The sequence below is a fragment of the Canis aureus genome, chromosome 17 (genome assembly GCF_053574225.1).
Source record: "Canis aureus isolate CA01 chromosome 17, VMU_Caureus_v.1.0, whole genome shotgun sequence".
Classification (NCBI taxonomy): Eukaryota; Metazoa; Chordata; class Mammalia; order Carnivora; family Canidae; genus Canis; species Canis aureus.
In genome coordinates, this window is record NC_135627.1 from 41,474,999 (window position 1) to 41,501,565 (window position 26,567).

The following is a 26,567-nucleotide window of genomic DNA, read 5'->3' on the forward strand; positions in this document are numbered from 1 at the left end:
GTGAGGGTTCATTGACTGGGCACTCTGCCTTTGGCTCAGGGCATGATCCCAGAATCCCAGGACCGAGTTCCACATTGGGCTTCCTGCATGGAGCCTGCTTCTCCCTCTGCCTATGTCTCTGCCTTTCTCTCTCTGTGTTTCCCATCAATAAATAATTAAAATATTTTTTAAAAAATAGAAATAATGAGCTAAATCCCAGCCTGACTTCTCTCTGAGTTTTGTTCCAAAGGAAACAGACTTGCTAGATGGGTTGGAGCATTTCTACAGACAGAAGGTTTTCCCCACCAAAATGTTTGAGATTTTGGAAAAAGACCACCTTACAAACTGTTCATACTAATCTGTACTTGGCCACATCAAATTAAACTTGCTGGTGTAGAGTGGATAGGCAGTAAGGTCAGAATTTAGCTATTTCAAGTCACCATTCTTGTTTGTTGTCTATAAAACATTGAATTTCCTACATTTCCCATGTAGAGAGTAGCTATACAGGAACCCAGTGGGTATATCATGAAGACTGTCTAAAACAGAAAGGACTAATTATCAGTCAATTGATTTCCTAAAAGACCTCTAGGATAAAAAAATAATAATTTTTGATCAAGCATAGTTAAGTTCATTAGACTCCTGGTAGTAAGGGAAAATACTATCTTAATGGAATCTTACTAATATTTCAGAAGAAGTTATCTGTCAGAATATTTTGTTTGGGATTGGCCAGATATCATTACATAATATCTTTGAATTGCTAAAAAAAACCTAGAGATGAAGGTCTTAAAATTGTGATACACCAACTGTTAAGTCATCTTACATAAGCTATTTTAGATGATACACAATCTTATTGTCCAATAGCAATAATCTCCTAGAGAACGTAGCTAAGTTCCTTTCATTATTCTGAGTATTGTTTAAAATAAGAAAAGGGAAATTATATTGGTTTCACTTCTCATGCCAAATGACAGGCAAGCAAAGAAACATGTGGCCTGTCAGTGAGAGTGAAGAAAGAAAGGGTCAAGTCACATAGATAGGGAATTAGGAAATTTCTGGGGAAAGGGAGATGTGGACCTGAAACATATCATCCTTAGACTTAAGCTATAAGGGACAAACAAAATTTATGCACATGAGAGGCACCTGAATGGCTTAGTGGTTGAGATTCTGCTTTCGGCTCAGGTCGTGATCCTGGGGTCCTGGGATCGAGTCCTGCATTAGTCCCCGTCAGGAGCCTATTTCTCCTTCTGCCTATGTCTCTGCCTCTCTCTATCATCAATAAATAAATAAAGTGTTTTTAAAAAAAAATTATGTGCATGGAATCTGCCACCCATCCAAGAATCAGTTCAGATGTTAGGACAGAGAGACCAGGGTACAGAGGACATTGTATGGATCTGGGCATTTATTTCTCTTTAATCCCTACAAGACCTTTTAAGACCAAGCAACAGTTTTGAGTGAGAGTGAGGAGGGGAGGATACAGAGAAATCCAGTAACTTTACCTAAAGAACTTTTTAAATTACTGTACCATACAGAACTTACAGGACAACATTTTATTTTCCACAAATAATTCATCTAATTAATATTAAAAAGGTGTATATTTTTGTTTATCCATGTACAGTGTGACTGCTATGTTATACATTTCAACTAATGACTGCCATTCAAGTTTGGAGAAGGAAATGTCCATGTGACCTACCTGGAGTTACTGGGGAAAGCTCTACATCTACACAAAAGAATAACAGAATACTTAAAGTACTCTAAATTTTAAATTCATAGGGGGAAAAACTATAAGACTTTCCTAGAAAAAGGAAAACATAAGCAAGGTATGAAAATGAAGACCACAATTAGCCATTTTAACATTCAGGTCTAGTCAGGAACGAAAGAAATGCTAGATATTCCAACTGGAAGGATTTAACCCAGGGAATTTAAAACAGGGAATTGTGTACTAATACACTGAAGAGAGCAAAAGAGGAAGGGCAGGGGGGCAGGGGAAAGTGGTGGCTCAGGGGTAAAAAGGAGAAATGGATTGCAAGTACAAAATAAAGAAACTTTCCACTGATGGTCTTTAGTCCAGAAACAGGTTTTCAATTTTCTGTTGAAGGCACAGCTGCTGGTGGCGGTCCTAGGACCACCAGGAGGCTCCACTAAGACATGTGGTTGTGCCCCAAGTACCTATCTAAGCAGATTACGTGATTTACACAAAACAGATGTGTTAATATATTACTTTTTAAAAACTAATCCTCAGTTGTCTATATTCATTCCCTGTTTCAGATTCTTCTCTTGACATTTTCTCTTATCCCATTCAATCACTCATTAACCTGGACCCTTTCAACAAAGCTTTTCTAATCAAAATCACCAGTGAGCTCAATGTTGCAAAATTCAATAATAAATTTTCAGTCTTCACCTTACTTGACCTTTGGCAGTGTTAATTATTTCCTCCTCTTGAAACCCTTTTTTTCACAGGGCTTCTGAGAAACCACATTTTTCTGGTATTTTTTCTGACCTCCTGGACCATTTCTTTTAATCTCGTTGACCTTAAAATTTTGGCGTGCTCAATAGCTCAGCCCTCAAGCCTCTTTTCTCCTCTATTTACATCCATCTTATTTGTGATCTCCTCTAGTCTAATGATTTTAAATGCCATTACTTTTCTCCTACCTACCAAGGTTTATATCACTGGTCTGCATCTTGCCTCTGAAACAGTCCCATACATTCAATTGCCTATTTGATTAATGTGCTTGGTTGGATAAGAGACATTTAAAATGTGACACATTCAAAACTGATCCTTAATGCTACTCTACCCAGTCTTAATCTCATTAAATGATGACTGTTCTTCAAATTTCTCAGAAAAAAAAAAAAAAAAAAAAACCTTGGATTTTCCCTTTACTCCTCTTCTGCCCCAGGTAACATTGCCTTCATCTTCAAAACATAACCAAAATTTGACAACTTATCTGTTCCCCACTATCATCATAGTCAAGCCATCATTTCCACGTGGACTGTTTCTATAGTACCTTTACTGGTCCCCTGCATCCAATGGTTTTCTCTTGTTAATCTGTATTGGATGCAGGGGTCCCAAGCAAAAATTTAGAAGGGTAGAGGGAAAATTTCTTTCCCTCTCCTACAATTCCCACTCATACTTGGGGCACAGTATTTTGATCTCATGGCCTCCTTATTTTAGTGAACATACAGATTTTATAATTCCAGGTCAGACAAGTTAACTTATTTTATTTGAATGGCAGATTTGTTTGGAAAAATTAAGAAACAGCAAAAGGTTTGGGAAATGTGCAATTTTAAAATACAGTACATGGCATGAAAAAAAATCTAGTATAAGTGGCAAATAACATGAAATCAAACAGTTAATAATGAAAGGTAAGATTTTCTTTAATACATTTCACTTTACCATTTGACAAATCCATATATAAAAGGCACTAAAGAGGAAATCATCTGTATATGTGAATAAGGTAAATTTATAGATTTATGTGACATGTTTGGACAAGCACCCAAGCCATTTTATAATTTACAGTGAAAAGGGCTTTTGGTTGCAGCTGCAAAATGGGATGTACGCCTGTATAGAGCGAAATTTAACCATCTTGTTTCAGGATGGAAATAAACTTCAACTATTCTGATAATTTTATCTGAAATGTAAAACAAACAAAACCCAATTTTACTTTTCCCATATCTATTTTTAATTCCTTATTGAGGTGACAGAGACTAACAAACTATCTAAATAATGCTCGGCTGTTAACTTTTTTTAATATGCCAAATCAGTTTAATTACAGTTTCTATAAATAATCTATGCAAAATACTTCCCAGAACAGAATGCACTTTTCCTTCTGTGTGTGGCACATTTTAATACTTAAAAGCATTAGAACAGATGTTAGGTGCCTGCTAAACTTGTTTTCAGTTTTCTTTTATTTATATGTTAATGAGAATTTAATTACTTCATGAATACTTAAACAACCTGAGGGTGCCTGATATCATTAGCTTGAACATGACAAGCACCTCAAGTGACCACATGGGAAGACAAAAATTGCTTTTAGTTTACTTGAAGACAGAAAGATGAATTCATTTCACCCCCTGCTATGTTTTACCTGACACACAAAACTGGGAAAGCATAGACTCAATCTTGCTTCAACACGACTGAAAGGATTTCGGCAAAGCACTCAAGAGCATAAATTCTTCCTATTTGGTTTTGCTTCGATGTCTTTTTAATAACTACTCTCGCTATACTGTGCTTTAAAGTCTTATTTCACTAAAAAGTGCTCTGTTAAAGCAAATCACTCTATTTTATGTATTATTTCTACAGCAATCTTAGCGGAATTGGGAACATTTAAGCATTATTTATGGCATTGAAAAATATTCTCAATTTAAGTTCAATCAAAAGGGTTTATTTGGCTGAATTGTAAGAAAGCTTGTAATACAGATAACATTTGTAAATTTTATTATTTCTCGTACCACAAGTGGTAAGTTAAATATAATTGTGCTAATAGCATTTATGATGAAATGTTATATACTTAAATAATGAAAATTATATATAGTGATCATATATTCATTTTTAAATATGCAAATTTTATACCAAAACACTATAAACACTAAACGCTTTCCTTTAGAAAATGGAAAATCATTAATCGACTCACAAATATACCTTCTATCAACTACATAATATCTGGAATGCATGAGGAATTATGAGGAGATATATGAAGATTGCATTACGAAAATGCAATATTAAAAAAAAAACACAGAAGAAATTAGTAGAGTGTTGCAAAGCAAAGGACCATTTCCTAAAACTGTTGGATAGATGTGATTAGATTTGTTACAGTTGACCCAATGTCCTTTGTAGATTTGAATAATTGCCAGAATTTGCAGCCAAGGAATATTTGAAGACATTTCATAAAATGTTGTTTATATTTCTTTCTCTCTCATTTTTTATGAGTAAAGGTCATAACTTATATAAAAAGATCATTTCCCATAAAAATATTAGAACAGTATTTTCCAAAATATTTTCCCAGAATAGGTTTTATTTTAAAAATAGAAAAAGAAAACTTTAAACCTAGGCTGGAATTAAAAAAATAAACAAGCAAGCAAACAACAATAGGAAGAGTTAAAGAGTTCCTCTAAAAGACGGAATTTATTAGAGCTTTTAAAAGACTAATGTAAATTGTGCCTTATGATGGGGTGGGTTGAGTCCTGGGGCCTTTTCAACCCTGGGCTGGTTCTATCTAGTTCCTAGCATAAGCTTCCCACTGCCTTCAGCTGAAGCCTCTGTGACACACAAGTAGCATCATACTTGGCATGTGCTGTGATGTGGCAACACTGGTGTTCCTGGCCTTCAATCTCTAGTAGATCTCAGAGTTATCTGATCAAAATTCCTCTTGAGATTAGTCTGCCAAAAACACTTTGGAAATAGTAGCTGAGGATAATTTCTTTTGCATTTCTCTAATGTGTGGAAAGGTAAGCATATTTATAACTCAATGTAATATTTTTTAACCTCACAACAGAATAACATTGCATTATATAATATACATACGATAATATATAATTATATATATATATATATATATACACACACACACAAATTGAATTTTACAAGAACAACATATTGCATGGAAATATTTTTAGTGGGGAATAAAAATCAAGTAACGTATTATCAGTTTAAGTCTTTATTCAACAAAGACCCACATGAGAAGACTCCGAAGAAGGGAGGGAATGGTTTATAGGGCTTTAACAGAAGGAAGATGTCATACAAATTTCACAGAATGGAAGAAATGGTTCTTGCTGATTGCCAGCCATTGTTTGGATAATTTGGGTTTAATTAGGAGGGGCAGAGGGGAACAACTGGAAATGGCAAGAACATGCCATGGCCCCAGTGGAGGGAATTCTCACGTGTCTGTATGACAATTCACAAGGTGACTATTCTACTGGGCATTTTGAGAGATGAATCAAAAGATTTTAATTAGTAATGTAAAGAGCATCCTTTTTATTTCACCAAAAGTAGTCACTTTACTTAATACTCACTGGATTTTCCAGAAAATAATTTTTTGAGCCTCTTTTTGAAAATTTCATGGTTTAACATTTAATTTTACAAATTAAATTATCACAAATTGGTAGCTGTTATCAACAAGATCCACACACTGGCAAAGATGTAATTGAGTTTAGAATAAGGAAGACAAAAACAAGACAAAAATATATTTCTCAAAGTTTAAACACAAAAATTGTTTTTTCAGTGTTGGTTTTTGTCTAATATACCTTTACTCTTAAAATTAATATTTCAGATTATTAAAATTTTAAAGGGTGAGTAAATGGGCTGACTTTGCACCATATTACCAATGAAAAATTTATAACGGACACTTGTTAAAATAATGAATAAGAATTTATTTAAGACTATTACAAGGGGGAGAAGATTGAACTCATCTCTAAAACAAAGGCAAGTGTCTTGCATCCCTAGAATTAGTTAGTGGAAAAGTACTGGAGAACATTACTGGATAGGTTGGTGAATGTGATTAAGCCATCAGTGCTGGCTAATTGGTGCTCATTGAAGTTAGGCTCCCACCCTCCCACAGAGGCTGGCAAATAGGCATGGTTCTTTCCCTGACGATTACATTTCAAAAGGATGGCTCCCAGATCCTTGAGAAAGACACTCTAGGCTTGTAGAAGATTTACATCTCAAAGGGGAAGAGAGGATTTGCAATTGCAAGTTTTCTAAGAAAAGGGAGATCAAATGCTTACAATTGGGAAGAAACCTAAAGTTTAGTCAAGCTGAAAGGACATTTAAAGCTGTCTTTCCTAGTACTATCAAATCATTGCATATCATTGTATAAAATATTGATTAAAATTAACTGGAAAGAAATAGAGAAATGGGAAACAAGCAGTACTGTATTTCTTTATGTGCAAAGCCCACTTTTTAAAAAAAGATTTTATTTATTCATGAGAGACACACACACAGAGAGAGAGAGAGAGAGAGAGAGAGAGAGGAACAGACACAGGCAGAGGGAGAAGCAGGCTCCATGCAGGGAGCCTGACGTGGGACTCCATCCCGGGTCTCAAGATCACGTCCTAGGCTGAAGGTGGCGCTAAACCGCTGAGTCACCCGGGCTGCCCCCACTTTATTTTTTGATAGGAATCTTTAATTTCTGAAAATACTATAAGCATTTAGAAACTTTGGTACAGTGCAAATAATTAGATAAGTAGCAAATCTAAAAGATCCAAATAGAGGAAAAATAATATATATTTAGGATAGATGACACTTATGCCCAACATCACACCAATGGTAGTTTATTTTCTTCAAAAGGAAAAAAACGAAATGTCTTATTTCTTAGCTATAAATTCCCCATCCAGTTCCCCATAAGATAATTGAATTGGGTAAAGCGACTATGTATAACTAACATGCTTTCATGTAAGGGTGTACTTAAATAATTTTCCAATCATCTATAAACATGGTTGTTAAATAGTTGCTTTGCATGAAGGTTCATACAGAGTTTGCATGCCTTTTACAATAAGGCATTGTGGGTCTAAACAATTCCAAGTTGTAATAGTATTCTACTTCATTTTAACTCTTTAAAAAATGCTATATATTTTTTAAGATTTTATTTATTTATTCATGAGACACACAGAGAGAGGTGGAGACAAAGGCAGACAGAGAAGCAGGACTAGATCCCAGGACCCCTGGATCACACCCTGAGCTCAACCACTGAGCCACCCAGGTGCCCCCCAACAATGCAATATTAAGTCTGTCTTAGTTTAGGCTGTGGTAAAAGAGTAACATAGATTCAGTGGCTTATAAACAACACACATTTATTTCTCAGTCTGGAAACTGGGAAGCCCAAGATCAAAGCCTAGGCAGAATCAGTGTTTGGTGAGTTCATAGACAGCTGTCTTCTTGATGTGTCCCCACAGGGCAAAAGGGGCAAGGGAGCTCTCCGGGGTCTCTTTTATAAGGACATTAGTTCCATTCATGGGGTGTCCACACTCATGACCCAACCACCCCAAAGGCCCCACCCCCAAATACTATCATACTGGGGATTAGATTGGAACATAAGAACTTGAGGGAGACATATTCAGTCTATAGCTTTCTGCTTCTGCCCCACAATTCACATCCTTCTCACATGCAAGATAAGTTTATTCCATCCAACTATCCCCAAAGTTCCAGCATCAACTTTAAAGTCTAAGTCCAAAGTCTCACCTTAATAACTTTGAGTTTTAACTATAAACTGGTTATTTTAGGAATTATTACAATTTTTTTTTTCAAGTTAGACTGTTGTGCCAAAGATTGCGAATCTGAGAAACCACCAAGGAGCCGACACCGATGCAAGCGCATGAGGGTTTATTAGCAAGCTCGAGCTTGGGTCCAAGTATACCCGACACAGCGGAGCAGGGACTTGGACCCCGAAGTGGGTTACAGCTGGGTTTTTTATAGGCTGGTCTAGGTCTAGGTCTAGGCTGGTCTTCATCCCATCCTTTCAGAAGGGATGGAAGAATTTCTCAAGTTCTGTTTACATTCTGATATGGGGCTTTCAAGGGCATTGAGCTCTGTTCTCACTCTAAGATGGGACTTTCTACCACGGGTGTGGGCTCTGTTGTCTTTCTGATATGGGATTACCTGCCGAGGACATTGAGGACATTCTGCAGTTTTCCCCGTAAAGTTCAGTTCTTATTCACAAGGACCTAAGATGGCTGTACTTGTGCTAATGCTAAACTTTAGGTGGGATGGCCTTAATTTTTCTCCACAAGACTTCAGTGGGTGCCATATTACTTTGTAAGAATCGTAATAGAATAAGGGGCACCTGAGTGGCTCAGTCACTTTAACAGCTGACTCAGCTCGGGTCACTATCTCAGAGAGGTGAGATTAATCCCTGCATTGGGCTCCACACTCAGCAGAGTCTGCTTAAGAGTCTGTCTCTTCCTCTTCATCTGCCCATTGCCCCTCTCATACTTTCTCTTTCTCTCTAAAATAACTCCTTAAAAAAAGAAGAAGAAAGAAGAAGAAGGAGGAGGAGGAGGAGGTTGACAATAGAATGAAAACATTTGTTAGAAGTGATTGCCAGAAATATCATCCAACTCCTTTATGTTTTTCAAGTAAAAAGTGTCAGCAACCCATGTGGGTAATTACTTAAAGTTAGGAGCAACAGAAGTCTTCCCACAAACTGGTACATTGACCAATCTAATCAGGAAATATGGAAAAATATATCAATGATGATATTTCAAATTTAAATTTTGATGAGGACCATCAGATTCAATGAGATGACTCATGTAACCTAGTGAAGTCATTATAGAAACCGTGATTATATTATTCTATAAAGGCAGCTTCATATTATCAATGGACTATAAGTTATCAAAACAAAAAATTGCAATTGGAAAACTCTTAGAAAGTGACTGAATGCACTGACATGCTTTTTCTTTGCTGATTGTTCAAAACAGAAACATTAGTTTTCTGTATTAATTGTACATGCTTAAGCACCTAAAGTACAGATTTTAAGATTGAATTAACATTAAGTAAACATTAAGCTTTTATTAATATAAAAACATAACTTTTTGAGATTTGATATGACCATAAAGCCATATATTGGGATCTGAATAGTTGAGCAATGATGCAAAGAATTTCGGAGGCTAAACATTGCTAGGAAAATAAGTCCATTAAGAATCTATTAAAATCACAGTTGGCCTATGATAAGCAAAATTTCAATGGGATATATTTCATATTCATATAAATATTTCAATTCTATGTGTACTGATGTACTTATGACAATTTATTTTCTAAAATCTTCTTTCTCCAGGAAATGTCTGAATTTTGTTTGATGGTTTTGTAAAATTCTAATTACTTTGCTTCACAATTTCATAGCCATCCAACTGGTTCTCTTGGTCGTGTCTGATGCTCTGTGGCTCAACACTGTCTCATCCTGATACCTAATTCCATTCCTATGTCCAGCATAAGCAGACTATCAATTAAAAATGCAAATTATGCAGGTATTTGTTCTTTGAAGTCTCATGGAGAAAGAAATCAGGTCATAAGTAACTCACTAAGTTGATAAATTTTATTTTTTTTAATTTTTTTTAAGATTTATTTATTTATTTATTCATGATAGACATAGAGAGCGAGGCAGAGACACAGGAGGAGGGAGAAGCAGGCTCCATGCCGGGAGCCCCAACGTGGGACTTGATCCAGGGACTCCAGGTCACGCCCTGGGCCAAAGGCAGCCACTAAACCGCTGAGCCACCCAGGGATCCCCAGTTGATAAATTTTAAATTAAAAAAAGAACCTTTTTCATCTTTTTGGTTTTTCAAGTTTACTGTAGTCACTTAGAGGAGTTGTGAATATGTATACTCATCCCTTTAGTATCTTCTTATTTAATACATAAATGGATAAAAACAATGGGGTAATAAAAGCGAGTTACCAGATTTATTTTAGGTTCCAAATGAAGTGAGTTCTTTTTAGTATATAGGTTCATAAACTCTTCAAAAGTCAATCATACTTACACAGTTTTTGGGCTTTCAATATGTTGTCTTACTGTTCTTTTGCTAAAGAACTGAAGCAAATGGACTTGCCATCTTCCTACCTATTTCTCTGAATTATCTATTATATCTCACAGTCCCATATATTTTCAAGACATTTGTATCAGTCAAGGTTTTCCAGAAAACCAGAACCGATAGCATGTGGATATCGATGGAAAAAAAATTTATCATAAAGAGTTAGCTCATGAGATTATAGAGGCTAGGAAGTCCAAAATCTGCAATGTGGGTTGGCAGGCTTGAGACACAGAGTGAGCTAATGGTGCAGTTCCTGTCCTAAGGTAGGCCAGATAAAGTCTGAAGGTAGTCTATTATTCATTCTTGCTCTAGGAGGCTGCTCTTTTTGTTCTATTCAGGCCTTCAATTGATTGGAGAGGCCCACCCACATTATGCAAGTAATCTGTTTACTCAAAGTTCACTGATTTAAATATTAATCTTATCCCCAAATCCCTCCAAATTGACAGTAAAATTAATCAGCACAAAATTTAAATGGCATTTATTTATTTTGCATCTTGTATTATGCTAGGTATTGGAATTTTTCAATGTAAATACTATTAATTGTCTGTATTCTTATTATGCCATCATCTGAAAATATCTGGAAAATCTTTCTCTAATTTTTGAAGGTATGTTTTGTGTGAGGAACTGTGAAGTGTCTGAGATTTTTCTCTATTTGTAAACAAAATAGTAGTCAAAGTATAAGCATATTTGCATGATTTTTGTGAGATCTAATTCTCACAGAATGACAGAAAGAGGTTCAGATAACACTGGAGACACAGTGGATAGCATTACAGAAAACCCCTGAGCATAGGGAATCTCAGTCTCTTATAATGGGTAGTTAACATGCCTGCCCTTTGCTCTGGAGGGAGATATTATCTTTTCAATTCTAGATTGCATGCATGCCTCCTATTTGATATGGAGGGAAGCACTATTCCACAAATGCTATACAAACCTGCCCTTTTTTCCGGGGAGGAAACATTATCTCCTTTTTACAAGGCTGTTTGTTACAGAAACATCCTTAAAAAGGTAGTTCAGTTCTGTTTTTCGCTTTGACATGTAAATAGCTTGGGAATGATCACTTCCATTATCATAGCAAGAAAATAGTAAACTGAAAATTCAACAATGCTTTTTGGAGGTTCATCAAAGAATTGATGTCACAGGGCAAACTTACCCCCCATAAACTAGAATACAGAAAATTGTAGCTTAGCGGAAACAAAACCACTAGCAGGAGCCAGGAACTGGTAGAAAAATCCAAATTGTAATTGATAAACTACTGGAGGCTAAATGGGGAGTAGTTTGGGAATTAAAGATTTCTGGAGGCCCAGTCTTAGGTGGGCCACACACTTTCATAGCTTTATCCCCTGAAGCTCTAACATATTCTTACGTTGAAAACCAAAGAGAAATCTCCTTATGCAGCAGCAGGAGGAAAGGTAACATTCTGAAATATAACCAGATAATTTTGTCCATCAGCCCTCAAGAGAAACTATCTGCCTAAAATAGAAGAACTTTAGTCTGCCCAAGTCTTCCTCACCTAAAAAGAAAAATAAAAGCTAAGGAGCACTTGTTAAATTCACATCTCTGGGAATACACCCCCTACAACACTGAGAATTAATCATAGAATGGTAGAGTGCTTCTCCCCTACATTTCACCACCGCATTGACAAGGCTTCTGTATAATAGCAGAGGATACAGCTGATAGAACCACAAGGTTGAGACTCTATTTAAGAAAGAGTTTCTAGGGCAGCCTGGGTGGCTCAGCTGTTTAGCGCCACCTTCCACCCAGGGCCTGATCCTGGAGTCCCGGGATGGAATCCCAGGTTGGGCTCCCTGCATGAAGTCTGCTTCTCCCTCTGCCTGTGTCTTTGCCTCTCTCTCTCTCTCTCTCTCTCCCCCCCTCTCTCTCTCATAAAATAAATAAAATCTTTAAAACAAAAGTTTCTAGAGAATCCCCAACACAAGAGAGACAAAAATAGGAACACTGGAGAAGTTTAAAGCTCCAGACATCTACAATTACATCAAAGACTAAACACAGTGTCACTAATATCCCAATAAATATAAACCCTCATGAGAAAGGTTTATTTATCTCAGTTTCTGTTCCTGCCTATGTCTCTGCCTCTTTCTCTGCATCCCTAATGAATAAATAAAAATTTTTAAAAATCTACTACCCATAGGTATATCATATCAAAATTGCAGGAAAACAATAAAGAAAAAATCTAAAAGGAAACCAGAAGGAAGACATACCTTACCTATAGAGGACAGAATATAAATGACATTCAGTTGCTCATCAGAAATGAACAAACAAAACCAAACACCATAATACTTAAATGAAGAACATTGGAGGATTAACCTACAATTTCAAGACATATTTTATAGCTCTAGTAACCAAAACAGCATGGCACTGTTGAACAGATAAATAGATCAATTGGTCAATGAAACAAAATAAGGGGCCCAGAAATAGAGTCACAAATATAGTTAACTGAACTTTGACAAAGGAGAAAGGTACTACAATGGAGAAAAAAACAAAAACAAAAACAAAACGGTATTTTTAATGAACTGTGATAAACTAATTGGACATCTATATGCAAAAAAAAAAAAAAAAAAAAAAACCCAGAATTTAAACATAGACCTTATATTTGCACAAAATTTATCTCAAAATGTATCATAGACTTAAATATAAAAAAGAAAATTATATTATTTCTGGAAGATAATATAGTAGAAAATCTATGTGAACTTGTTCCTACTAAAAGCATGATCCATGAAAGAAAAAGTTAAGTTGCACTTCATTAAAATTGATAACTTCTCCTGTGCAAATGACATTGTTACGAAAGTGAGGGAAAAAAAGCTATGCCCTGGAGGGAGTATGTGCAAAACACATAATCGGTAAAACACTTATATTTAAAATATACTAAATAACACTTAAAACTCAGCCATAAGAATATCAACAATCTAATTTAAAAATGGGGAAAAGATCTGAATAGATAACTCCCCAGAGAAGATATACAGATGGCAAATAAGCATTTAAAGACACCCAAATTCATATGTTATTAGGAGATTTTAAATTAAAACAAAAATGAGATTCTATTATACAACTATTGGAATCACTAAAATTAAATAAAAAACTGACAATAACTAATGCTATCAAGAATGAAGAACAGTAAGAGCACTCATTCAATGCTGGTAGGAATGCAGCAGTACTGTCACTTTGGAAGACATTTTGGAAGTTTCCAACATAGTTAATCATACTCTCACCATGTGATCCAGCAATGATTTACCTTGGAATTTACCCAAGCAAAGTGAAAATTTATGTCCACACACAAAAATATTGCATACAAATATTCAGAGCAGCTTTATTCATAATTATCCTTCAGAAAGTGACCAGATAAACAAATATTTCCATACAATGGAATTTTACTCAGCTATAAAAGTAAGTGAGCTATCAAGCCACAATAAAAATAAATAAATAAAAAAAACCATGGAAAAACAGTAAGTGCATATTACTAGGTGAAAGAAGCAAGTCTGAAAAGGTTACTTTGGGCTGTTTTTTCTCACAACACTTCTGATACAAAATCTGTGGGTTTTTCTGATCTCAACCGATTCTCTAATTCTGCAGACACCAAGTGGGTATTCTGTAATTCAGTTCAATTCTGACTCTAATTGCCTGGAGTTAGCACAAGACCGTTCCCACTTTAGAAGCCAGTTGAACTATATGTTGGCAAATCAAACTTAAATAAAAACAAATGTTAAAAAAAAAAAAAAGAAAGAAACCAGTTGAAGTTTCAGGTTGCCACCTGTACTTCTAAGCAACTGGTGATAAATTCAGGAAGTTTCCACAAATCCCTGTGTGTATTTGATAATTTGCTAGAACGCCTCACAAAACTCAAGAAAACACTTTATATACTATTACTGGTTTGCTATAAAGGAATAGCCAAATTGATCTGCATAGTGCAAGCATAGTGAAAAGGACACAAAACTTCCCATACCCTCTCTGGGAGTGTTACTCTCCCAATACCTCAATAATGTTTACCACCCCATAAGCTCCCATCCTTCAGGAGTTTATCTGGAGGTTCCCTTACATAAGCATTATTGATTAAATCATTGGTCCTTGGTCATTGAACTCAAGCTCCAGTCCCACTCTCCTTCCTGGAGATCCAGGGTGATGAAGTTTCAACTCTTTAATCACATAGTTCTTTCCTCAAGCAATCAGCACCAATCCTGAAGCTATCTAAGGAGTCCACCCAAAGTCACCTTATTAACTCAGGTAGGGTTGAAAGGAACTTGTTAGGAATAACAAAAGATGATCCCATAATCCCTATCACACAGGAAATTCCAGGAGTTTTTAAAGCTCTGTATCAGGAAAAGAGCACAAAGACTAAATGTATATTTCTTATTATCATTGCTATATACTGTATGATCCACATGACAGTCAGAAAAAGGCAAAAACTACAGAGAAAGAAAAAGATCAGTGGTTCCCAGGGGCTTTGGGAAGTGGGAGAGGAATGAAAAGGTAGAGCACAGAGATTTTTAAGGCATTGAAACTATTCTGCATGATACTCTAATGGTGGATACATGACATTATGCATTTGCCAAAACCCATCGAATTGCACAACACAAAGGATGAACTCTAACATAAATCATGGACTTTAGCTAATAATAATGCACCAATATTGGTTCATTATTTTAACAAATTATCACACTAGTGCAAAATGTTACTAGCAGAGGAAACTCAGATGAGGAAGTGGAGGTATGTAGAAGATATGTAGTATCTTCTCAACTTTCTATAAACCTAAAATGGCTCTAAAAAAATGAAGTCTATTATTTAAAAAAAAAAAAAAGTAAAAAAATGAGGATAATACAACTATCCTGAAAGATAATCCAGGAAAAAGGGCGGTTGAGTGCCTCTCTTGCAAGATGTACAAAAACATGAAATTCCCATGGTGAACTGTGTCTGATCATTTGGGATAACATAGGGTGTCCAAAATTTACTTTGCATGCCCCAGGTGAGTATTTAGGTGAGATAAGCAATTATCTTCCAAATTAGCTGAAACTGAGCTTCCCTAAAAGGCCTATGTAAATGCTAATTGTGAGAATTCTGGAATTGTGAAAAGAATTGGCTTCAAAAAGATAAATCTATTAAAAGGTTTCCAAATTTCACACTCCAAATTACAGGTTGGTGATGGAGCTCTTTTTTACAAGGACAAAACTCGTGTATGGCCTATCTGCGTAGGAACAAGATTTATTCATGGGAGAATGCTTTCCAATTCCCCTGAGCATTACTCAGTGGGCAGATATTTTAAAAAGAGTGAAAATGGCTGGTATTCTAAAAGGAAGTGATATCTTCAGTTAAGCAGCAGTGGAATGCAACATGGTTAAAAAAAGATTAGATATGGGTGTTGAACATCAAAATTGACTCGTCCTGACGTCTAAGTGTATGAAAGCCTCTAGCCTGCATTGGCAGTACTTTCATTTCTATTCTTTCAAGGGTTGTGGCATTTAAATTCCTTCAAGTTCAGTGGTAAAACCACAGCTGTCCATCATCCCTTTTTCACTTGCTTCTGTTGAGAACACCCTGACACAGCACAAAATTTGGGGGGTAGAGCTAGGTAAAGCAAAAACAAAAGCTAAAACAAAAACAAAAACAACAACAAAACACCTTTTAGACTTATCTCCATAGCATTTTTTAAAAACTATTTTATTTATTAACTCATGAGAGACACGCGGAGAGAGGCAGACACAGGCAGAGGGAGAAGCAGGTTCCCTGCGGGGAGCCCAATGCAGGGAATCTATCCCAGATCTCGGATCACAACCTGAGCCAAAGGCAGACATTCAACCACTGAGCCACCCAAGCATCCCATCCATAGCACTGACATAGTTTCCCCCCCCCCCCTCATTGCTGCTTGCCAGCCCTTATCTCTTCCTTTTTATTTATTCTTGGACCTGTTTGAGAAAGGGAAAAAATACTTCTAGGGAAATGCCAGCAAAGTACTAAAATTTGGCCAACTACTAATCTAGATAGAGACTAAGAGATCATGCCAAATTCCCAGTGGAGTTGTGCAGAGATACTGATGATGTCCTGAGAGAAGTTCATGTTGAATATGTCAAGGGAAACCCATAAGATTTTATATAAGAGGATAATTTTAGCTTTATCTTGAAGGAAGAATAAGCATTTGTCAGACAGAGACAACGAAAGGACACATTTCAGCCAGATATCACTTTGTTCAAAGATACGGAGTAACAAGAGCATAGGGGACTGTGAAAAGTTCTTGTGGTGGAAGGATAGATTTGAGGCAGGTTTGTGAAAAAACGTGAATAGAGAGAGAGTCATGTATAGAATTGGGAAAGAACCCTCTCTGTCATAATAAGGAAATGGAACTTCATCCTATAGTGAAAGGTTTTCAAGTAAAGTGCTACATGAAGGAAAAGATGTTATGAATATGTTTTTAAAGGAGAACTAAGTTTGAAAATGCACCTGAAACATAGGAATGCAGACGTTGGAATTCTGGTAAAAGGCCATGGTGCCTTGACGGAAGGTTTTAGCAGTAAAACTGGAAAAAAGAGTCAGGCTTTGACCTATATATTTCTGAGTTAAAATCAACATTACTCCATTCAATCCATATGACTTCTAAGATATGTCGTGTGTGTGTGTGTGTGTGTGTGTGTGTTTAAGATTTATTTATTTATTTAAGAGAAAGAGAGAACAAACAAGGAGGGGCATGGGCAGAGGGAGAGGGAAAGAATCTCCAGCAGACTCCCCACTGAGTGTGGAGCCCTATGCAGAGCTGAATCCTGTGACTCTGAGATCATGACCTGAGCTGAAACCAAGAGCAATCCCTTAATTGACTTGATTCTGATACAGATACACTCAGGCATCCTGATATATCTTTATCTTGTAAAAAATGTTTTAACTTTCATCTTAAAGATAAAACTGAGACTGAGAGAGAAATGTAACTAGGAGAAATATATATATAGGTCATAAGTGTAGCATTTCAAACTAAGTTATAAATATCAAGTCCAAGTTCATTACACTGGAATTAAAGAAACTAGGAATCAATCACATGGTTTGACAATGCATTTTTTTCCTGATTTACAAGTGTACTTTAAGATTATTAAATAATATATTTTTAAACATTTACTAATGAAAATAATACACATACAGAAATATTTATTTCTTCCCTCCGCCTCTTAGAAAGCGAAACAAAGGACCACTCAGTGATTTCACACAAAATTAATACCATTGTAAGCAACACAGTTTGAGAAATAGGACAACACTCTTCTACTTTGCAGCCTATCCTAATCATTATCCCTTCTTACACTTTACCTCCCTCCCTTCCCAGGAAGCCACTATCTTGCTGTTTATGGTAAAAACTTTGCTGTTTTTTTTTTATGTTTTATTTATTTATTCATGAGCGACAGAGAGAGAGAGAGAGGCCGAGACACAGGCTGAGGGAGAAGCAGGCTCCATGCAGAGAGCCTGATCTGGGACTCGATCCCAGGTCTCCAGGATCATGCCCTGGGCTGAAGGCGGCGCTAAACCGCTGAGCCACCCAGGCTGCCCAACTTTGCTATTTTTCTTTGTACTTTCACCACTTGAAAATGAATCTGAATGTTCTATAATATTATGATTTTTTCAATCTTAATTTGATATTAATAAAATGGTACATTTTGTATTCCTTTGTGTTGTTTTCTTTGCTTAATATTACATATGTGCGGTTCATCCACATTTTGATATATATTTGTACTTCATACATTTTCATTTTCAGTAGAATGTAGTTGTATGGCTATACCATTATTTATGTATCTTTTCAACTGTTGGTACAGGTGTATATTGTTTGCCTTTGAGGTTATTGTAGAATATACCATCATGAATATTCCTATAAATGTTCGCCAATGCGCATATAATGTATTTGTGTAGAAGATATGCCTAGGAATGGAATTAATTGTTCATAGTGTGCATATATTCAATTTTGCCAGATAATGCTAAAGCACTCTGCTGAGTGATTATTGTTAGCAGCAATACAAAGAGGTCCAGTTGCTCCTCATCCCTGATAGCAGTTGAGATAGTCAGTGTTTTCCATCTGAGCTATTTTGATGAAAGAGGAATCTATTTGTTCTACTTTACATTTTCCTGCTAGTGAGATTGAATGAATTTTGTAAATAGACAGATCATACTATACAGATATCTCTTTTGTTGTTGTTGTTGTTGTTGTTGTTTTGTAAAGCACCTTTTTAGAATTTTTGCTCATTTTTTTTTAGTCAGTTGTTTTTTTTTTACTTCTTGATTTTGTACAAGTTTGTTATGTTGTCCGGATGCCAGCTTTCATCAGCAATATTTTAATCAGTGTTAAAATATCTACTCTGACATTGTGGCTTGAATTTTCACTTGATCTCTTTTTAAGATTTTATTTATTTATTTGAGAGAGAGGAAGGAGCAGGGGGAGAGATGGAGGGAAAATAGGAAGGAAAGAATCTCAAGCAGTTTCCCTGCTGAGCAAGGAACCCAACTTGGGGCTCTGGGGTTCCATCTCTCCACCCTGAGATCATGACCTGAGCCAAAAACAAGAGTCAGCCACTCAACCCATTGAGCCACCCAGGCACCCCTTCCCTTGATTATTTTTGAATAATCAAAACTGCCAAAGTAGAGTATCACCAAATTTATTATCATTTTATGTATTATTATTTGATTATCACAGATTAGATACTATTTTAAACTCTTTCCATACTATAACTTCACTAAAATTTTCTCCTATATGATTATCTAAAAGCTTTTATATTACAGCTTTCTGATATACATCTAAAATCCACTCAAACTTAGCTTATTCTTCTTCAATATAAAATGATGTAGGGTTGATTTTTTTTTTTATTTCAATATGGATTACCAGTTGACTTGGTACCACTTAATGAGAAGTTTATACTTTCCCTACTAATTTGCAGGGTTTGTTTTTTATGAATCAGGTTTCTACATATGAGGGATGATATTTCTGAACTCCTTTTTCACAGATTTTCTTATTCTTATACCTACAATATACTGATAAACTGATCAGTTTATTATTTTAACTTTATAATAAGGCTCAATATCTACTAGAATAAGTCCTCCTAGCTATTTTTTCAGTATTACCTTATCTTTATTATTTTCATTTTTCTATATTTTTACATCTTGTAGTGTTCCACAAAGAATCTATTGATATATTGATCCAGCTTATAATATTTAGTCTTTGAATTTATCAGCATGTCATATTTCTTCCTTTGTTTTGATTCTTTTATTTTCTCAATGTTCCATAATATTCTATATGCAGAAGAATAAAATTTTTATTTCTAAGTATTTGACATTTTTATTATATCATAAAAGGTATTTATAAAATTCCATTGTGGCAAGAAAGCATATCTCATAATACTTAAATCTAGTACATTGAGAATTGTATTGTGGCCAGAATGTGGATTATCTTGCTATATTCTGCTGTTGTTTGTTGGGAAAACTATTAAATGTAAATTAAGACAAGTTGGTTGATAGTGCTTTTGAAATCCATATTTACTGATTTTCTGTCTACCTCTATTAATTATTGAGAAAGGATATTGAATTAGTTATAATGGTAGATTTGTCCATTTCTCCTTGAAACTATGCATTTCACTTTATGATCTTTATTATATACATAAATAATTTTGATGTATTATGATTCTTGATGAATTGACTCCCTTTGACTATAAACTTTTTTATCTTCAGTGATATTCTTTCCTCTGAAATCTAATTTTCCTAATATTAATACAGCTATCCCAGCTTTTTAGTGCAAGCATAAAATATATTTTCCAATTCTTTTTACTTTACTTCATTTGAGCCTTTTTATTTAAAGTTTGTTTCTTATGGGAAGCATTTGATTTGGGCTTGATTTTACCCAATATGATAATATCTTTCTTTTAGTTGGGGTATTTAGACTATTTAAATTTAATGTGATTAGTGATGTGGTTAGATTTTAATCTATCAGCTTGCTATATAGTTTTATTTGTCCATCTGTTCTTTGTTCCCTTTTTCCTCTTTTTGTGCTTTCCTTTGGATTGCATATTTATTTTTTTATGACTCCATTTGATCCCTTCAGTTGGGTTATTGGATAATAAGCGTGGATAGTTGCTTCAGTGTATATGTTACACCCTTAACCTACGACAGTCTCCTTTAAAGAGATATTATAACACATTATGCATAAAAAGATCATACAGGAGTATATGTTTATTTCTCCCATTCTAGCTTTTGTGTTTTTGTAGTCATATAATTTACTTTTAGAGTCATCATAATCTTTATGCTATATTCTTACTTTTGTTTATATAGTCCAATTCTTATAAGGGGGTTTAATTAATAAGAAAAATACATTATGTCTTTATTAAGTAGTTACTATTTTCTATGTTTCTTACTCCTATATAACAAGAGTACTACCATGTACTCTTTTTTTTTTTCATGCTTGAAGTAGTTCTTACAATATTTTTTAGAATGTAGGTATGCTGTTTATAAAGTATTTCTGCTTCTGTGGGTCTTAAGAGTTCTTATTTCACTTGTGTTTATAAAAGATATTTTTTCTGGCTATAGAACCCCAAGGTTGCCAGTCTTTTGCTTTTAGTACTTTAAAAGTGTTGTTTTACAATATTTTGCTTATTGTTTTGTTTTGTTTTGTTTGCTTATTGTTTTGAATAAGAAATCAGATGTTCTAATTACTTATTTTATTCCATTGTACAAAATCTGGCATCTTCTTCTGACTGCTTTTAAGATATTCTTTTTACTACCAATTTTGAGAAATGTGATTATGATGTCTTGAAGTTTTCTTCATGTCTGTGGATCTTGAGTTTCACTGAGTTTCTTATTTTTGTGAATTTTTAAATTATGTTTGGAAACTTTTAGCAATTAATTTTTAAAATATTTTTCTGTAACTCCTCTTCTTTCCTTTGGTGACTCAAAATATACATATATTGGGCTTCTTCAATTTATCTCATCGCTCACTGATATTCCAATTTTTTTTCTCTCTTTTCTCTGTTTCACTTTGGGTTGTTTATATTGCCATGTCTTCAAGACTAAAATTTATCAAGATTTTTTCTTCAGTGTCTCTTCTACTTGTGATATGTTTCAGCGTGGTTTTTTATTTCACATAGTGTAGTGTTATTTCTAGAAATTATATTTTTGTCTTTTTTCAGCTTTCACTTATATATTTGATCATAGGTAATTCAGTTATATTAACTATTCTAAATAACTTATCTGCTGATTTTAATATATGTATCATATCTGGGTCAGTTTCAGTGGATTGATTCTTCTCTTCATTATGTGGAGCATTTGCCTGGCTCCTATATGCCTATTAGTTTTTAACTGGATACCAGGCATTGTGATTTTACCCTATTAGGGCCTGGATATTTTTTTCAAAGATTTATTTATTTTATTTTTAGAGAGAGAGAGAGCTGGGGGGAGGGGCAGAGGGAGAGAGAGGAAGACTCTCTGGCAGAATCTGTGCGGAGCATGGAGCCCTGAGTCAGGGCTGAGATCATGACCCTGAGATCATGACCTGAGCTGAAATCAAGAGTGGTGGCTTAACCAACAGAACCACCCAGGTGCCCTTGGAGCTGAATATTTTTAATTCCTGTAAATATTATTGCTTTATCTTTTGTACATGGTTTACTTACATGGAAACAGTTCAATTCTCTTTGGTTTTGCTTTTAAGATTCATTAAATGGAGCCAAAAAGAGTGCTTAGTGTAGGGATAGTTATTCCCTACCACTTGTAGAAGGATCTTCTGTTTACTCTAACCAGTGCTCCATGAATAATATATTCTAGTTGGGAATGGGCACTTCTCCCAGCTCTGTGTGAACTACAGGCTTTTTTCCCCTCTCAATTTTGTAGATGATTTCTTCCTTGGCTTTGTGTACTTTCCTTATATACAAGTGTTAGTGTTCACAAATGGTAGGCTTTCTGTGGCACTTTGGAGTTCTCTCTCTGACTTTGTTCTGCAAAATCCAGCTTCCTTGGTTTCACTATCCTGTCACTTCCATCAGCCCAGAACTCTAGCGAGGCTGTAATTTAAGGCCATTGTTGATTTCATCTTGTCCTGTCTGATGAAAATAATTTTAATATTTTTCTTTCTCCTCTCCCCTCCTCTCTTCTCCTCTCCTCTCCTCTCCTCTCCTCTCCTCTCCTCTCCTCTTCTCTTCCCTCCCTTTCTCTTCTCCTCTCTTTTTTCTCTTTGGTTTTTCCAGGAAAAATGTATTCTGTATGACATCATTTTGTTTGGAAGCAGAACTTTTCTACTTATTTTATTTTTTGGATTCTATAGTTTCCATGTATTTTTTTTTTTTTTTTGCCATGATCTCCAGTTCTCTACCAAAATTCTCATTTTTTTTAACTTCTTTGATCATTGGATATATAATTTGAAATTTGTGATTGTTTGCTTAATTTGTTTCATTGTGGGTCTTCTTTTATATAGCTCTTTCTTTTTATTACCTCCGCTTTTCACTCATATTTTGTTGTCGCCTTATATGCATGGTTATTTCTAACTGTGTGCCAGATGTTTCATTTACAAAATTATTTGTAGAAATTTGGAAGGAGGGCTAAAATCTTCTTTTATGAAAATCACTGTCATTTCCTAGGAATTAAGCATTTCATATATGTAACAATACAGGTGGTTGAGTGGATTGCCAATATCTTTCACAGCAGTCACAAGAGAAAAAAAAATCTCTATAATTTGTATGTAATGATATCATCTCTTAACCAGTCATTGTGGTTTGGCAAGTATTTGTTCTAATTGACCGACATTGATTCACATATCTGAGCCTGGATACCAAGAATATTCACCAAATCTTTGACTAAGCTTATAGAGGTGAGGTATCCTGAAGAAAATTGTAGTACATCAGAAAAGGATAATATGAATACTAGGTGTGAAAATGAAAGATGTTGATTGATATGTATGATTCTCATGATTTACTGATCTATTGCATAGATTCTGATCTATAATTTTTGGCTTCTTATCTCACCAAAATCCTTGCTATTCTCTTATTTACATCTCATGCCTCTTTCATAGTATAAGATTTATCTTTCCCTTCACAAACTGTGATGTTTCATATCCACTTGACTTTATATCTTCTCTCCCCTCTGCCTCAGATATTCTTTTGCTTTGTCCATCTAAAAAGCCTATACTTATCCTTCAAATGTCTTTTCAAACATGGCCTTTGTGATGTCTCATTTCATTCTGTAAAAAGACTTAGGAACACTCTCTGAGAGTCTCCTACTGTGTAACTTATATGTAATTGAGTTGTTTGCTTCTCTTCCTACTCTATTTTATCTTTTAGACTGCAATTTTTTTAGACTGCAAATTGTTATGTATTTTTTTCTTACAAATTTATGACAAATGTCAAGAACATTGTTGATTCTAAATACTGTCTCTTAAATAAATAAATGTTGAATGTCTTGGCTGAAGGATTGTGGAAACATTTGACTTAAATATTGTCAAAATATGACCTAAAATATGTCTTAAAAATTACATTTGTGATAAAAATCATTCTTAAGAGTATAAAAACTAAGGAAGAAGAGAATTGACAAGATAGGAGCTACAAATGGTTATTTTTAAACTCACTCTTGTGGGTGGTCAGGGAAAGCTTATTTTGAAGAAAAGTAAGAAGTAAATATGAAAATTGATATGAGTATGTGAGACTATGTGGTTCTAGAGGGAAAGAATGAGAAATTCAGAACATAACTCCTGATTTTCTGATGAGGTCTGGCTGTTTGTCCCTTGGGTCTGTAAGACACTTTGTTGGCTTATAGTAAAACTCTTTTTTGCTCAAATATATTGATTGACTTTATATTACTTGAAACTAAAAGGGCATTAACTTAGACCATATATGGTGTGTTCTTTCTTTCTAACTAGGCTTGACTTACTTTTGTTTGCATTTCATTCACATTTCCCCTAGGCCTTGAGTAGGGCTTTTAAGCAAAAGCAATATGAATTTTAATTTTATACTCTTATTTCAAGAAATATTATAATAATTATTGAGGACTCTTTAACTATATCTGAGAAGTAGGTAGGAAATTCTTCCTAATAGGTTAAGCTAGGCAACTTTGAGTGTCTTAAAGTGGAAACAACTGAATTACTTCTTTTTTTTTTTTAAGATTTTATTTATTTATTCATGATAGTCACACAGAGAGAGAGAGAGGCAGAGACACAGGCAGAGGGAGAAGCAGGCTCCATGCAGGGAGCCCGACGTGGGATTCAATCCCGGGTCTCCAGGATCGTGCCCCGGGCCAAAGGCAGGCACCCGCTGCGCCACCCAGGGATCCCTGAATTACTTCTTGATTTAGACACAGTCCTCTTGTTATTCTGGTAAAGTTCAGACCAATTGTATTTTATGAATAATTTTTTTCATTTGCAGTCTTTTTACCCTGATCGGTGTTCTCAGAATGTGGTGGACAAATCAGTTGGATCAGGGCCATGTTATAGGGAGGATTACAAAATGCAAGTCTTTTGTCTGACCATACTTGCCAGATCAGAATCCTTGAATGTGGGATCAAGACTGCACTTATAATGAGTACTACAGGTGATTATTATATAGTGTGGAATATATAGATATACTATACAGTACATATTTTAAATAAAGAGTAAATATATAGACTTTATGTTAAAATCTAATTTAGGATGTTCACTTCAAATATCCATTTTTTCTTTTATTTCTTTAAAAGAACAGATCACTATTTTTTATTTTTTTCTAGTAATAAGTGTTATAGAAATTAATAACATCAGTGTTATAATACCATCAAAATTGAAATATATTTCTGAGAAAGGAGATATTTGTGTTTTCTTCAAAACTACCTTTATGTTCAGCACAGATTTTGTGCAAATACCTTGCTCCCTGTTTTTCTGCAGAGGTTTTATAGTTGTGTCTTTAATATTCAGAATGGGTTCCTTATAACTATTTATTTAGGTGTGCTTCTCTGTTCAGTTGGCTTACACTTTGCATCAGAATCACTTGGACTTCTTTATAGGAATGCATGTTTTGTTGAGTCTCATGAATAAAAAACCTTTTGGATTTGATACCTTGGATTTAAAAAAAAAATAACCTATATAGTTTATACTTACACATGTTACAGTTTGGGAATCTTTAATGTGAAGTATATAACTATAAAATATTTTACTACTTTAAAAGTTGACATATTAATATTTCCCAATTATAATTCCTATTATATATTTATTAATTTCAGCTGAGTACAAGTTGAATTGATGGAATAGCATTCATTTGAAGGAATTAAATCAAGATGTTCTAAAGATGGTCAAACTAAAATAAATGAATTTTTTAATTTTTAAATATTTTGTTTATTTATTCAGGAGAGACACAGAGAGAGGCAGAGGCACAGGCAGAGGGAGAAGCGGGCTCCATGCAGAAGCCTGATGTGGGTATTGATCCTGGGACTCCAGGATCATGCCCTGGACTGAAGACAGATGCTTAACCACTGAGCCGCCAAAATAAATGAATTTAATAAGACACAACACAACATATAACTTCATTGGAGGAATTTTATTTTTTTTATTTTTTTTTATTTTTTTTTACCCTTTTTAAAAAAAATTTTTATTTATTATTTATGATAGTCACAGAGAGAGAGAGAGAGAGGCAGAGACACAGGCAGAGGGAGAAGCAGGCTCCATGCACTGGGAGCCCGATGTGGGATTCGAATCCGGGTCTCCAGGATCACGCCCTGGGCCAAAGGCAGGCACCAAACCGCTGCGCCACCCAGGGATCCCTCATTGGAGGAATTTTAGACTTAAATAGGTCCTGTAAAGTTTTATCAAATAAGAAGTACCCTTCAATGCACTTGACCTTTAATAACCAAAGTCGTCTTAAATTCAGTAAAACTAGCGGCTGTTTTATATTCCTCAACAAAGAAAAATGTCCATTTTATTTAAAGCAAATAAAATTGAACAGATCCCAAAACAATTGTATGCCACAAACCATTTAAACTATAAGGAAATAATACTGTAATGAATTTTCAAAAGAGTAGGGACAATATCCACACTTTGCAGCAGGTGAATGAGAAATAGTTATATTAACAGTGTCCCAGACTTGAAACATAGCTCATTATACACACCTGCCAACAGC

The 26,567-nt window shown here is 34.9% G+C and overlaps 2 long non-coding RNA genes across 5 annotated transcripts in view; both read left to right on the forward strand.

The window, feature by feature from the left end:
* The window catches only part of LOC144287930 (uncharacterized), a 124,229-nt gene that overhangs the window by 19,650 nt on the left and 78,012 nt on the right, over positions 1 to 26,567 (forward strand). The window lies entirely within an intron of this gene.
* The window catches only part of LOC144287931 (uncharacterized), a 28,595-nt gene continuing 6,942 nt past the window's right edge, over positions 4,915 to 26,567 (forward strand). The window contains exons 1-2 of the long non-coding RNA XR_013355762.1: positions 4,915 to 5,418; positions 24,849 to 25,013. This is a non-coding gene — a long non-coding RNA (uncharacterized LOC144287931). The remainder of the gene's footprint in view (positions 5,419 to 24,848; positions 25,014 to 26,567) is intronic.